The following is a 16,310-nucleotide window of genomic DNA, read 5'->3' as shown; positions in this document are numbered from 1 at the left end:
CCATGTCTCTAAAACTCGTTATTATTTCATCGTCTTATGTACTTGTTGAATAATTTTATCTTGTTCTTGAAGTTTGAAGGTTGGAAAAGTAAATACAATCTTAAGGTTGCTAATGAATGAAAGAAAACAATACCTAAGATATTCAAAATCTTTTGTTCAAATAAGAAACATCAAGGAGTTTTTTGTACAATGCGTTGAAATGATAGCATTTAGTTTATTTTCAATAGTCTTTTACAAAAGACCAAGATTAAGAAGCGTATCATCATTTTAAAAATATATGGAGTATCTCAATATTCACCAAAACATTGATGGGTACATCTAAATCACCCCAAAACATACATAAAAATGATATTATGAAATTAAGAGGCTATTTCGAGAATATGATAAGCAAAAGTTTCTCGGATCTGATTAGGAATTCATTTTTAGGGAAATAAAAATTTCTTGAAAAAATGATTATGGAAAAAGAAAATTCAATAAGTAAATGAATTCCACCTTGCACTTAGGAAATTTCATTCTAGAGTGCTCAGAGTCCAAGGTGAGTTAAAGAGAAAGAGAGAAAGAGTTATTAGGAATTATAAATCTCTGGTGTTTGAACGTTTTAGAACAGTTACACTCTTTAATCATAATTTTTCAATATTTTTTAGATTAATTTTTCTATGTCAGACACTATATCGAATAAACTTGTTTCAATTCATTTCCTGCCCTAGACACCATTTCATTCTATAAGAACGGGACACCTTACTTGATGATGATTTATAAGACTATTTTTGTCCAAATATAAAGTACTGACATACAACTCTTATATTATTCGCAATAATTAATTTATTATGAACATAAAACAAATAATTTAATAACACTTGCATTCCATTTCAACGAGAATTCTTATACAATAATGCAGCTAAATCCAATTAACCAACAGAGGAATTGAACATAGCATCTTGTTAGCTACTAATAATATAAAACTTTGTGGCTCTCAATTGTTGTCGCAAAGCTCACGAAAAGGCTTATTCATTATCTATATGACATGTGACATGAAAATAGACGATAGTGACGATCCTGAAGACCACAAGCAGATCTTGATGCCAACGTGACTTTCAACTCCGAAATTCTCCACTTTCTACTTCACACTTGTCTAGCCTCAACAAATGGTCGAGGAGGTTCCCCATCAATAAATTGTTGAGAAAAGAGGTAAAACAGATTTCTTCGAGATTAGTACAGATTTCTTAGGGATTGGTATAGTTTTTTTTAGTATAATTTTCTTCGAAAATCGCTAGCATCTGAATCGTTTATTTGATGGAGAGCCTCAACCGAGAGTTGAGCCGGGTTTGCCTACTAGTTCACTCCCTTTCCGCCTCTTTCCATCAATAAATTCTTTAAGTAATCAATCCATGAATTAAGAAATTAATCTTTTATTTATCAATTAATCATGAAATATGATATTATTTTTACTTTTTACCTTAAAATTTTGATTTTATTTACCATTCAAATATCAAGAAGAAGATATAATTTTTAAGGAGGTTGAAGATGATGGATTTTTGTATGAAATCCAAACACATCATTTGTATGTACCTAAAATTTTCACGATTTCTTATGAATTTTTTATACTATATTTGAATTAACTGAATTGAAATCCCACCCAATACTTAACAAATTCAAACTTTGTTACTATACATTAGTCGCTTTTACTATTTCATTTGCTTCAAAATCAAAGTTCAAGACTCTCTCAATTCCAAAATTCATGAAAGATTGAAGTTATTTGTTTTACTTAAGAGCTTTTTTGAAAGTGTTCATATTTTTTTAGGGAGTGGATCCTCTATAGTGTGTTTTTCCTACAACACCCTGTAGTGATATTAGAGACTAAAGGATAGTCACATCACATAGCCACAAAATCTGTTTGTTAAAAAATTGGAGGTCTTGGACCGTCCATCTTCAAAGCCTTCATCGGACTCGAAGAATTTTATTTTTTCAATTTTGTTTCTCTAATTTTGATCTACACCATGATTCGTACAAAATTGATATGTTTAATTTTTTTTTTCAAGATTTTAATCTCTACTAATTAAAAACTATTATAGGGTACTCGAGGAAAACGCATTATAGACATGGTTTTTAAAATGGTATCCCGTCTCGTCTCGTCCAGCTCCGATACCGCATCGTCTCGGACGAGTTTTTCGATACGTTTGAGACATCTCGTGAGATAACTAAAAAAATATAACGTGAGACATAAAACTCGGCCAAAAAAATGATTTTGTGAGTCAATCTCGTTCAACTTTGATACCGAGTTAACTCGGACGATATGTCTCAGGCTCGGACGAGTTTAAAAATCATGATTATAGAGGGTCCACTCCTATTTTTATAAGGGTAAATACGAGTTGGAAAAAACTTCCAAGTGGACAATCCACTCCAAAATTTTGAAGGAATCCTTTGCATTATGACACGTGGTTATTGAAGAAATATATCAAATATGGATGAAAAAGTAGGGATGGCTCAATGGAAGCAGCTATTCTCTCTTTCAACCAAACATTTTTCCAAAGTGAACTTAATTGACAGTTGAAGTGTACAGGACTCTTACCATCGACTTTGACCACCTTGTTTACAATTTACAATGATGGAACCATCATCATAAGAGGTGGGCCTTCAAGTTTGAAAAATCTGATAGAGGTACTTTTCATCTTTAAAGAAAAAAAAAAAAAAGAGAAAATTCTTATTTCCAACAAACGGCTGAGACGGGAAGAGATTCCTTGAAAATGAACTCTCTACCGTTCACAGCCGTAAAAAAGTTATATAAATTAAACTTTAAATAAAGTGGGAACTATGAGGGACATCTATTCTTCATGCCATTAGCAACGCAAGAAAGTTCCATCACTTTCATATCTCTATCCAACCTCTCACTATCTTCTTCACATAACTCTCTCTCTCTCTTTCTCATAAGCTTTTTTCTTTTCTTGTGGGGGTTAGTGGTTAACAACTAACATTAATTTAAGAAAGGGTTCAAGGGGTTTGAACCCAAGACCTTGGGAACAACCACTCTCATACTCTTGTTACTTCTTTCTTAAAGTTTCAATTTTGCCGACAAAACCCACAGCAATGTCTAATGGAGCAGTTTGGTTTCAATCTCCAAAACAAGAAAAAGTAAGGATTCCTCCAAAGAGAGGGAAGATCAAAGCAATCATATTTCATTTATTCATGGGTGTGTTCTCTAAGGAAAGTAGGAAGATGGGAAAGAAGAAGAAATATAAGATGATGAAGGGAAGGTTTGATTGCTCTAATGCACCTCCTACTACCTACAACTAGAAGACCTGATCTATATGATTTTTTCTTAAGAACGGGACCCCTTACTTGATGATGATTCTTTATATTACAATACAAGACTATTATAAAGTTTTAGACATACAACTCTTATATTATTCGCCATAATTAATTTATTATATATGATTGTCAAACAAATAATTTAAATAACACGTGCATTCCATTTCAATGAAAATTCTTATTCAATGTAGTTAAATCCAATTCACCAAGAAAAGTCTTTTTAATCATACATCTAACACGTGGTGAAAAGAGACGGCAACAATAATCCCAAAAACACCAACAGATCTTGATGTAAACGTGACTTTCAACTCCTAAATTCCTCACTTTCTACTTCACACTTTTCTAGCCTCAACAAACAGTCGAGGAGGCTCCCCATCAATAAACTGTTGAGAAAAGATGTAAAACAGATTTCTTCGAGATTAGTACATATTTCTTAGGGATTGGTATAGTTTTTCTTCGTACAATTTTTTTCAAAAATCGCTAGCATCTCAATTGTTTAGTTGATGGAAAGCCTCAACTGAGAGTTGAGTTGGGTTTGCCTAATAAGATCAATCCCTTTCCACCTCTTTCTATGAGTAAATTCTCTAAGTAATTAATCCATGAATTAAGAAATTAATCTATTATTTATCAATTAATCATGAAATATGATAATATTTTTACTTTTTAACCTAAAATTCTGATTTTCTTAATCATTCAAATATCTAGAAGAAGATATGATTTTTAAGGAGGTTGAAGATGATGGGTTTTTGTACGAAATCCAAACACATCATTTGTCTGTATCCAAAATTTTCACGATTTCTTATGAGTTTTTTTTTTTTTAATGTATTTGAATTAACCGAATTGAAATCCAACCTAATAATTAACAAATCCAAACTCTGTTACTATACATAAGTCTTTGACATTAGTCGTTTTTACTTAAGTGACTCTCTCAATTCCCAAATTCATGAAAGATTGAAGCTATTTGTTTTACTTAAGTGTTTTTTTGAAAGTGTTCATTTTTTTTAGGGAGCGGATCCTCTGTGGTGTGTTTTTCCTCAATACCCTGTAGTGACATTAGACACTGAAGGATAGTCACGTCACATAGCCACAAAACCTGTTTCATTAAAAAATTGAAAGTCATGGACCACAATCTTCAAAGCTTTCATCGGACTCAAAGAATTCAATTTTTTCAATTTTAGTTTTCCAATTCTAATCTACACCATGATTCATTCAAAGTTGAGTTGTCTGATTTTTTTTTTTTTTTAATTTAAGATTTTAATCTCTACTAATTAAAAAAATACTATTGGGTACTCTAGGGAAAACACATTATTGAGGATCCGCTCTCATTTTTATAAGGGTAAATACGAGACAACAAAAGTTGGAAAAAGCTTTGAAGCGGGCTCCCTCCGCTTCAAGGAACCCCTTTGCACAATGACACGTGGCTATTGAAGAGATATATCAAATATTGATGAAATAGTAGGGATGTGAATTAAGGACAAAAATCCACGTGTCATAATGCGAATAGATGGTTCCATGGAAGCAGCCATTCTCTCTTTCAACCAAACATTTTTCCCAAGTCAACTTAATTGACAGTTGACGCGTACAGTACTCTTACCATCGACTTTGACCACCTTGGTTTTAACTTACAATGATTGTAACCATCATCATAAGAGGTGGACCTTCAAGTTTGAAAACACTGACAAGGTTCTTTTAACCTTTAAAGAATAAAAAGAGAATTTTCTTATTTCCAACGAACGGCTGAGATGGGAAGAGATTCCTTGAAAATGAACTCTCTACCGTTCTCAGCCGTAGAAAAAGCGTATCAATATAAATAAATAAAGTGGAAACTAAAAGGGACATCTGTTCTTCACTCCGTTAGCCACGCAAGAACGTTTCCATCACTTTCATCTCTCGATTTCCAACCTCTCACTTTCTTCTTTCACAGAACTCCCTCTCCCTTATACTCTATTTTTTTTTTCCCTGGTGGGGTTAGTGGTTAACAGCTAACATTAGTATAAGAAAGGATTCAAAGGATTTGAACCTAAGACCTTGGGAACAACCTCTCTCATACTTTTGTTTCTTCTTTCCTAAAGTTTCAATTTTGCTGAAAAAACCCACAACAATGTCTAATGGAGCAGTTCGGTTTCAATCTCCAAAACAAGAAAAAGTAAGGATTCCTCCAAAGAGAGGGAAGATCAAAGCTATCATATTTCATATATTCATGGGTGTGTTCTCTAAGAAAAGTAGGATGATGGGAAAGAAGAAATATAAGAAGAAGAAGATGATGAAGGGAAGCTTTGATTGCTCTACTGCATCTCCTACTACCTACAACTAGATGACCTGATCTATATTTTTTTTCTTAATTGGGAAGATGTTTTCTCACTGATAAGGAAAGGTGGAGGATATTATGGGTTTTCAGGAGGAAAGGGTCTCTGTTTTTTTAACTGGAAAAGTAACTCTTTTGCTATTTTTAGAAGATTTGGAAGAGCTGTGTTGGCATAGTTAGAGACGATGGTTTAGTTTTGGGATATGGGTTGGTGTAACTTTTTTCTTCTTGTTGCTCTTCTTCCCCTATATCTGTATAAATGTTTTTAAGTTGTTAATTTTAGTTTAAATATAAGGACCTTCTGTTAATTAATTTTATTGGGTAATAAGGGGAGGAGATAGATTGTTTATTGTTTATGACCTAATGGATTTATGTTAAAGTTTAAGAGTTGTTTTTCTATTTCTTTTTATCTTGTTTTCCTTTGTTCAAGGGGTTACTGTGCACTGTTATTAATACCAGAAAGAAATACTGAGAATTGTTTTTATTTCAAAAGAACTTGCCTAGAGATACCACAGAATGCAAACTGAAATGGGTTTATGTTCAGCCCTCGCCATAGAGAATGAAGAGATGTTTGTCGTTGGTTGTTTATAAGTAACAAGTTTATGAATTTTGGTCTTTAATTATAGTTGGTGGTCAGATTTTAGGGTTTGAGATTTACCATGTCTTTTAAAATTATTAGTCATTTTCAAATGCTATTTGAGGCAAAGTGGAAAGATTTGTTGACACTCTTTTGGTAAAGTACCCCTGTCCCTATGGCATACAAGATAGGGCTTCACTCTTTTGGGAAACCCTAAACTATTACTTAAAAAGGGAAATTACCAAAAAAGTAGATAAAAATTGTCAAATTATCGTTCCACCTCATTAGTCATTTTAATTCCAAATATGATAATTTAACAATTTTGAAATTAAAATTTGTCACGATAAATGATTTTTTTTAATTATTAAAAAACCTCTAATTAAACTACACATTTTTAGAATAATATTTTTTGTAATTTAACTTACATTTTTTCTTGTTTGATAAAAAAAATTTCAATCCTTCGGGAATGTCCTCTCCACCTTTGATTTGCTATCTGGGTTGTTTGTTAATGAAAGCAAAAGTCATTTATTTTTCAGTAACTCTTGTAACCCAAAAGATCCAGTCTTAGAAAAACTAGGAGTCAGGGAAGGTTCATTTCAAATCACTTATTTGGGGTTACCTTTTTTCTCTACTCATTTAACCCATACAATGTGCCAACCTTTAATTGACAAAATTCATAAAAGAATGGATGGTTGGAAGTCTCATTTTCTATCCTATGCTGGTTGTTTAGAACTTATTAAATCAGTTCTCCCAAGTTTCCAAATTTATTGGTAGGCCTCATTTAGCATTCCTATCAGTTTTCTAAAAAAAAATTAGAAAACTTGTTAAACAATTTTCTGTGGAGGGGTCCTTCTCTTGAACGTTCCTTTCACTTTATGAAGTGGACCAAAGTTTGCTCTCCTATTGAATCCAGAGGTCTTGGTACTCGCCGCCTTAGGGAAAGTAACAAAGTAGGGATGATGAAACTTTTTTGGTCTCTTATTGAGAACAACAGTATGTGGTTGACTTGGATGAGGAATTGGTATGTGGGAAGAACTAATATTTGGACATGTCAAGCTACACAAAATGCATCATCTTGGGCATGGAAAAGTATATTGAAGTCAAGAGATAGTGTGGTAGGTAATTTACATATGTTGGTGGTGATGGTCGAACCACTCAAATGTGGATAGAGGGACGGTATTTAATATCCAGATTTGGGACAAGGGTAGTCCATCAGTTTGATAGTAATTTGGAAACAACAATTAGCCAACTTGTTGAGAATGGAATATGGAGACTAATAATCCCGCATAATGAAAGAATGCAAGGGGTAATTGATCTTGTATTAGCACAGTCTATTCCTAAAATGATTATGGAAGATAAAATTATTTGGAAGAGGAGACCCAACGAAAAATTCTCATCCAAAAGTGCTTACAGTGTTTTGACTGAGAATAGAGGAAAAGTAGATTGGAGGAAGGTGATTTGGCATAAGAGAAGAATACGTGGTATTCTTTCATAATGTGGCTGGCAATTCAGGGCATTATGTGTTATTCCTTCTTAAATCCTTTTCGACATAATGGAGTATCCAAAACTCAATTGAGATGCCAAAAATCCAAATTTTTTGGATGAAAACAATGACTTTGAACAGTTAGGACATTCAATTGTGAGAAATGTGGAAATGAGATCTAATGACTGTTAAAAAAAAAAGAAAAATTTATTAAATTGACCACTAAGATATCGCACAAAACTTAAGGACTACTTAGTAAAAAAATCCCCCCATCAGATTCCTTTAAGTAATTTTCCTTTCTTTCTTTCTTTCTTTCTTTCTTTCTTCTTTTTGTTTAGTAGTCAGATTTCTTTCACACCAGAGCCTTGAAAAAGAAAGTTCAAAAGCTGAGCATCCTCAACTCCCTACACTTTAAGGAGCTTTGCATGAAAGATGGCAAAACTTTGGTATAATATCAGTCTCATTTTTTTTTCACTTTGAGAGATATATTTACGGTGGTGTTAGACTCACTTTGTCAAGAATATAACTTGACATGCCATCTTCTAAGCAGGTGTGCCCTAGTAGTGGTCAAAATCTCAGATGAGTGAACATTCCTATAGTATCAATGTTACTTTAAGGAAGTCTTGAAAAGAAAGAGGAATCCTTCCAATTCTGGACGGCCCTAATGTTGTGGTTGGTAAAGGATGCGGGCATAATCCTTTAATTTTAAGATTCAATTACAATTGCCGCAAAATGGATGTTCAAGTTTCATGTAACTTTAGCTGTCGCTTCGCATTCCCAGTCGCACACAGTCAACACCAAATTAATTGGATCATCCAATCACCAAGTTGAACCATCAATAAGGTACAATGTACTTTGATGGCTATTTAGCATCTGATAAAATTGAGGGTTAAGGCCAAATGTTTATAAAATGTCATTCGATTTAGTAGCATCTACACCTTTTACATTCATTTTTTTTTTTTTAAATATTTTTTTCTTTTATGAGATTTGTTTTTCAACAATTCATATTTGAGATGCAGTCCAGAACAGTGTTCAGCTCTTATTGCAATGTACAATGCCTACGGGATACGTTTTCGTTGGACATTAAATACTTCTCACAAGAAAATATTTATTATTATGTGTATGTCAAGGCAAATGATATATGGTTATGTGATGGGATCGTGTGTCATAGGGAGGCCTTAGAAAATCATTACACTATATAAAATAAAATAAAATAAATTGCTTGGTTATTGGTCGATATGTTATAATCTCCACCTAAAAGATGCTAAGCAGACACTATTCAATTCTACATGGGACCCTTACTTTATTAATCTTCATTAATCTATGGGCATACACGAGCCATCATGTCAAAATGTTCCCGTGTGTCCCTCGTTGAGGTCACTCTAACATTAATCTAAATAAATCAACGAGGGACACACAGGAACATTTTGACATGATGGCTCGTGTATGCCCGTAGATGTGTTTCTTCTCAAATACGAGTAAAACACATTTATAATCATACACGCCACCACGTCATGTCACCCAGTCATTCTAACCCTACTCATTATTATTATTATTATTATTAATTAAGATTGTAGAACAAATAAATTAAATGACACGTGCATTCCAATTCAACGAGAATTCTTATTCTTTGGAATCGAATATAGCATCTTATTATTGCTAATAAAAGAAAACTCATGTGGTTCTCAATTGCTGCCGCAAAGCTTAAGAAAAGTCTTTTAATCATTCATCTGACACGTGGCATGAAAAAGAGACGATAGCTATAAACCCAAAAACCACCCGCGGATCTTGATGCAAAGGTGACTTTCAACTCCTAAACATAACCGAATCGGACTAGATTTTTCGGGTACAGGTCGGATATACATGAAATCGGAACTGATCCATTAATTATCGTATAAATGTAAAAAAGGGTATACCCGTATCCTAACAAAACCTGATTTTTTGGGTGTTTTACGGGTTATATATTCGGGTTGGGTACAAATTCGGGCTTATATTATTAAAATTAAAAATATTTTAATTTAAAATTTGATTTATTTATATAAAAGTATAAATGTAAACTATATAATGTTCAAATTTATAAATATATAAATCTTACTACATTAGAAAAAAAATTTAAAAATAGAGTATATGCAACTTATATTAGATATTTCTAAATATTTTTAACCCAAAATCTAAATATTTTACTGGTAAGGGTTATCAAATACAAGTATCGAGTATTTTATGTGTTTGAGTCAATTCTAGATCATATAAGTTGTAACCGAACTGAACCAAGCCAAGTTCGGTTTGGGTATTTTTGTGTCGATTTCAGGCACATTTACAGGCGAGTAACAAGTCTTTTGTTCACCCCCATACCACTTTCTACTTCGTACTCTTTTATCCTTAGCTCATTGCGGAAGAGGCTCCCCATCAAATAAACGATTGAGATAAAAGGTTAAAAAACATATTTCCTCGAAACTAATAGAGTTCTTAGGGATTGTTATAACTTTTCTTTTAGTACAATTTTTTCAAAAATTGCTAGCATCTCAACCATTTGTTTGATGGAGGCTTAGTCGAGGGTTGAAGTAGGTTTTCCCAATAATTCACTCCATTTCCAGTCTTTAATTCTATTCGTGAATTCTCTAAGAGATTAAATCCATGAATTAAGGAATTAATCAATTATTTATCAAATACTCAGGAAATATGATAATATTTGTACCTTTTACCTTGAAATTTTAATTTTCTTCACCATTCAAATCTGAAGAAGATAGGATTTTTAAGGAGGTTGAAAATAGTGAATTTTGGTAAGAAACCCAAAAATATCATTTGTTTATACCCAAAATGTTCATGATTTTTTAATGAAATTTTTAATAATGTATTTGAATTAATCGAATTGAAATCATGATTTTAAATCTCATCCGAGACTTGTCAAAGTCATCTCAGTCTCATTCAACAACTACACAAGGTGTCTCAACAATCATATCATCTCATGAGATAAATGAAATGTCTCCAACGATATTTTGAAATTTTGATTGTGTAAATTAGGAATTTGTATATTTTAATTAAAATAATTAATTTTTTTAAAATTTATACATGATTTTATAACAAAACATCTTTTTATCTAACTTATTTTATTAAAATATCATAATTCTTTTAATTTAGATATATATAAATCAATCATTCTAAATCGATAAAAAGATTTGTCCGACATAAGTTGACTCGTCCAAGACAACTCAGTCTTGTCCATGGAAGCGACGAGACAAGATGACAAACCGAGTTTTGAAACCATAATGGAACCCCACCCAATAAATTATCAAATCGTGACTGACTTCGACAGTAGCCGCTTTTACTACTTCATTAGCTTCAAAATCAAAATTTCAAGTCTCTCTCAGCCTCCAAATTGCAAGAGCATCCATTTGATCTATTTAAGTGCTTTTTTGAAAGAGATATTTTTGTAAGAGAAAATACTTGATAGCAAAAGTTATAGATGTTTCAATGGAAGCGTCTATTATCTCTTTCAAGCTGCCACGTGTCCATTTTTCACATCTTCTCTCCATGTATCCAGATTCAAGTGGTTTAAAAAGCAGACCCAAATTGGTGGTGGACCGGATTTTATAATGAAGTTGGTTCGGTCAGCAAAACATGGGTTTTTTAGGCAACAGATTCATAAGTATCGAGTTAGGGCTTTCCAGTTGATGGATCAATCAGGGTTTAGGTTTGGAGACTAGGGATCTGCTTGCACTATATCCCTATTGAGCCTAAGTTTAAGCCCTACCCCGACCCTAATAGACTCAGTCATGTTGAGTGATGTGTTATCTACCTCCGCTCTTGGGTGTCACGTGTTCATATATTATGTCCTAATTCAAGTTGTGACCCTTTTATATTCATAGTTACATCTTTTCCATCAGATCGATCTTTTGAGATAAATGATTGTCAATATGGTATCAAAATGTTTAGTTCGTGTAGGTCACGGGTTCAAATCTGTTCCTCTTATGAGTGATGGGGAGTGATAAGTGTATATTTTCCTTCACTCTCGAGTATGTCAAATCCCAGTTAAGTCCCGTGACCCTCTTATATTCATAGCTTTCCCCTTCTTCATTAGATAGATCTTTTGGAATAGTTAGTTGGTTAACAGGTCAAGAAAAAAAAAAATTGAAATCAACATTTTTAATGGAAAAAATTACTTCTAAAATATTTGTGTAGGGAGAGGGGGGCATGGTGAGGGCCTTTGAGCAAATTATCAAATCAAATATGAAATTTGTGTCTTATTTAACTACTAATAGTTATATATAAGAGTAAATTTGTAATTGAACAATTTATTTTACTTTTAGTTAAATCCTAATAATAAAACAAAACTATGTGTCTAACTATAATACATATTGCAAATATGTCTATAAGATATAGTAAATGGGCCGAACCGTGCTAGGCACTATTAAATCTCGGCTCAACTCAAATTTTATTAGCATTGAAGTAAGAATTTTAGAACCCGGCCTACATTTGTGGGCTCAAGGTCTTAACCCTTATTTTTCTGGTGGGCCGGATAATGGGCCATTGAACTAAATTGACAGTAGAGACCATTATTGACTTTGACCACCTTTGCTACAGTGATCGAACTATCATAGAACATCAGATGAAGTCCTTTTCACCTTTAAAGGAAAAGTAAATAAATCAAAAAAAGATCATTTCAAGTGGTAACCAGAAAGAACATATAAATAAATCAAAAAAAGATCATTTCAAGTGGTAACCAGAAAGAACATATAAATAAATCAAAAAAAGATCATTTCAAGTGGTAACCAGAAAGAACATATATTCTTTACTCCTTTGTTTTCTTCTATACATGTCCAATCTCTCAATTCCTTGTTTCACATAAATTTGTTTCTATTTCTATTGTCTTTGTTTTTTCTCATACTTTTGTTTCTTCTTTCCTATAGTTTCAATTTTGCCTACAAAACCCATAACCATGTCCAATAGAGAAGTTCTGTTTCAGTCTCCAAAACAAAAACAAGTAAGGATTCCTCCAAAGAGAGGGAAGATCAAAGCTATCATATTTCATTTATTTATAGGTGTGTTCACCAAAGAAAGTAGGATGAAGGGAAAGAAGAAGATGTAGGGAAGGTATGATTGCTCTATTGCCCCTCCTATCATCTAGAAGACCTTATTTTTATTTTTATTTTCTCTTAATTGGGAAGATGTTTTCTTTGTGATAAGGGAAGGTGGAGATTGTAGATAAGGGTCTCCTTTTTTCACTGAAAAGTAGCTCTTTTGCTATTTTTACAAGCTTTGGAGGAGCTATGTGGGCATACTTAGAGATGATGGTGTAGTTTTGGGATATGGGTTGGTGTCTGTGTTTTCTTTGTTTTTGTTGTTGTATGTGTTTTTAGTTTTTAATTTCAGTTTAAATACAAGGATCTTCTGCTAATTTATTTTATTGGGTAATACGGGGAGGAGATGGATTGTTTATTGTTTATTAATTATTGTTTATGATCTAATGGATTTATGTTAAAGTTTAAGAGTTATTTTTTCTATATCTTTTATCTTTTTTCCTTTGTTTAAGGGGTTACTGTGCACTGAGATTAATGCCAGAAAGAAATACTGGGAGTTGATTTTAGGGTAAATTACACTTTGACCCCCTTGTAGTTTGGCATAATTCCATGTTGACCCCCTTAAGTTTTTGTAATTTCACTTACCTCCCTTATAGTTATCTAAGGAGCTCATTTACCCCCACTTCTATTTACTTGCCGTCAGCCAAACAGTTAAAATTGATTTTTATTTTTTAAAAGACCATTTTACCCTTTTAAAAATATTATTTTTCTTCATAAACAAAAATATCCCTGTCAAAAAATGGGTTCATACTTAAGTATGTGAATGCTTAGGTGGAAGAAATTTTAATTATCATTTTAAAAATATTTTTGCAATAATAAAAACAAAATAAAAGGGTAAAATAGTAAAATAACATCTGAATTTTAACATTGTTAGTGAAAGGAGAGGTAAGTTCAATTATCAAAATAATAAGGGGTCAACTTGGAATTATATCAAATTATAGGGGGTCAAAGTGTAATTTACACTTTGTCAAGAATATAATTAGAATCGTGATAAAATGATTCCCCCACATCGACTCACCTTGATATGACGTGTGCTAGAATCGTAGATCTATATTCTTCCTTGGGATACACGACTGCACTTTATGAAAATGTGCAATTATGTATCCTGATAAGTACAGATCTACGATTGTCAAACATGTCACGTCAAGAGAGTCGATTGAGTATGCCACATAGGGGAGTCATTTTATCATTGCTCATGTATTTTAACTTGATATGTTATTCGTCTACGTCGGTGCGCTCAAATGAGAGGACAGTCCTATCATGTCTCCAGAGAATGTTACTTTAAGAAAGTTTTGAAGAAGAAACAGCAAAGGATACAGTATAGTTTGAGGTGCTTTGAATCTTGAGATATTTTAGGCTCCAATAAAATGAGGGTTAGGGCATTATTTTGAGCCCACAAGGTAAGATTAGGTTCACGATTCTCAAACCCCAAGGAGTTGGCCTAGTACAAGCTTAGCTTTGATAAGTTTCTCAGGAAGAGTCAGTCAAGTGTTTGAAACCCCACGAAGGTATCAATTGACCCTCGACTCAACCTATTGCACATAGGACATTCCGAGGGGATGGTGCGTGTGACCACGGGATTAATCCCACCTGAAAGGTGGGGATACTCGTGACATAAAAAATAAAAATAAAAAAATTAGCGATTCTCAAACCCACTAAATTTGGGCTCTACAAAGGCTTAATAGCTAATACCAATCAAACTGGGCCAACTTGGCCCACAAGTGATGTATATGTGTCCACGTTGAATTTTATAATCACAGCCAATCTTTCATCTTATATATAGACATTCAACCTTATTGGTGACTTCTAGTCAGGGATATCAATGGGCTCTTCATCAACCCAATCTGGCCCGGCTCATCGTAGGCCAGGTTTGGGATATATGCCCATTTTGTAGCCCAACCCGATTACTTATATATGTAAAATATTTTGTATAAAAATATTTTTTTAAATACACGGGCCAGCCCAAAAATAGGCTGGAATCATGCGGGCTGGGCCAAGACCTGATCTGGCATGGACTTATCCTAGAATTGGCCCGATTTGTCAACCCGAACCCCATTTGCTTTTCCTAAACCGTTGAATCAACATTATTACATAATCGATTTGGACCGTTTGGTTTGATTAATAGAACACTAATCCAGTTTATTTATATACAAGTAATGTTTCACCTTTTAACAATAGCCAATCTTTCACCTTATATATATATATATATATATATATATATATATAGACATTCAACCTTTCTAGTTGGGGCTGTTAATGGGCTAGTCATCAACCCAATCTAGCCTGACTAATCGTAGGTCAGGTTTGGGATATATGCCCATTTTGTAGCCCGACCCATTATGTATATATGTAAAATATTTTGGGATAACTACCGTTTCCAAACACACCCCAAACTTTTTGGACTTTGCTAGCCTAATCTATTTCCATGAAACAAACGGTTAGGATAAGAGGGATGCATTTTTCTTGGGAATCCCAAGCATCCCACCGATCAGATTGATGGAGAGTCCCAACCCATGGTTAAGGCTAGGGGTGCAACTTGGTTCGGTTCAGTTCGATTTGAGGTCAAATTGGAACCGAACCGACATAGGTCGATTCTATTAAATAAGAACCAGAACCGAACCAAATTCCATTGGAACCAAACCGAATTAAAGTTGGTTTGGTTCGGTTCGGTTCGGTTCCATGGATTGTAAATATTTTATAAATTATAAATAATATTTTTTTATGAAAAAATAAACATAAAATTTCATATAATAAATCACAAATCTATCTATAAAAAATCATTAGTTTATCCATAAAAAATCAATAATCTATGTACTAACTCTTAAAATAATTCTTAATAATTAGTATATACATAACTCTTAAAATAATTCTTAATAATTAGTATATATATATATTTATTCATTTATTGCATAGGACTTTGGTTCTCGGTTTGGTTCGGTTCCATACAAGCTTGATCCGAGAGTTGAACCAAATTGATCGATTTTTCATTTTCGTAACCCCAAACCAAACCGTAACTTGTTTCAAATAGAACCAAACCACTCCAAAGCTCTCAGTTTGGTTCGATTCTCGGTTTGAACGAGAGCATCCCTAGTTAAGGCTAGTGTTTTATAAAACTTTTTTTTTTTTTCCTTTTTTGAATGATTCTTAGCCTTTATCAATGATTTTACATATTCTAGTTGGATTTATGGATTGCATCATTGTCTTCTTAAACTTGAAAAAATTGAGGATCCAAATGTTTAGAAAGTGCCATTCAATTTAGGAGCATCTACAACTTTTGCATTCATTTTTTTTTTAAATACTTTTTTCTTTATGAGATTTGTTTTTCAACAATTCATATTTTAGTTGCGGTCCAGAACGGTGATCGGTTCTTATAGCAATATACAATGTCTATGAGTTACTTTTTGATTGGACATTAAATACTTCTCACAATATGCAATATAAAAAAAGAGACGTGATAATATGACGCCCCCATCTAACACCCCACCCACCCACCCACCCACCCACTCTACGCCCTCATCACAGAATCATAAATAATTTGCCTCAGGATACATAAGAATTTTT

The sequence above is a fragment of the Akebia trifoliata genome, chromosome 15 (assembly GCF_017979445.1).
Source record: "Akebia trifoliata isolate Shusen 1 chromosome 15, ASM1797944v1, whole genome shotgun sequence".
Taxonomy (NCBI): Eukaryota; Viridiplantae; Streptophyta; class Magnoliopsida; order Ranunculales; family Lardizabalaceae; genus Akebia; species Akebia trifoliata.
Note: the sequence above shows the minus strand (reverse complement) of the source record.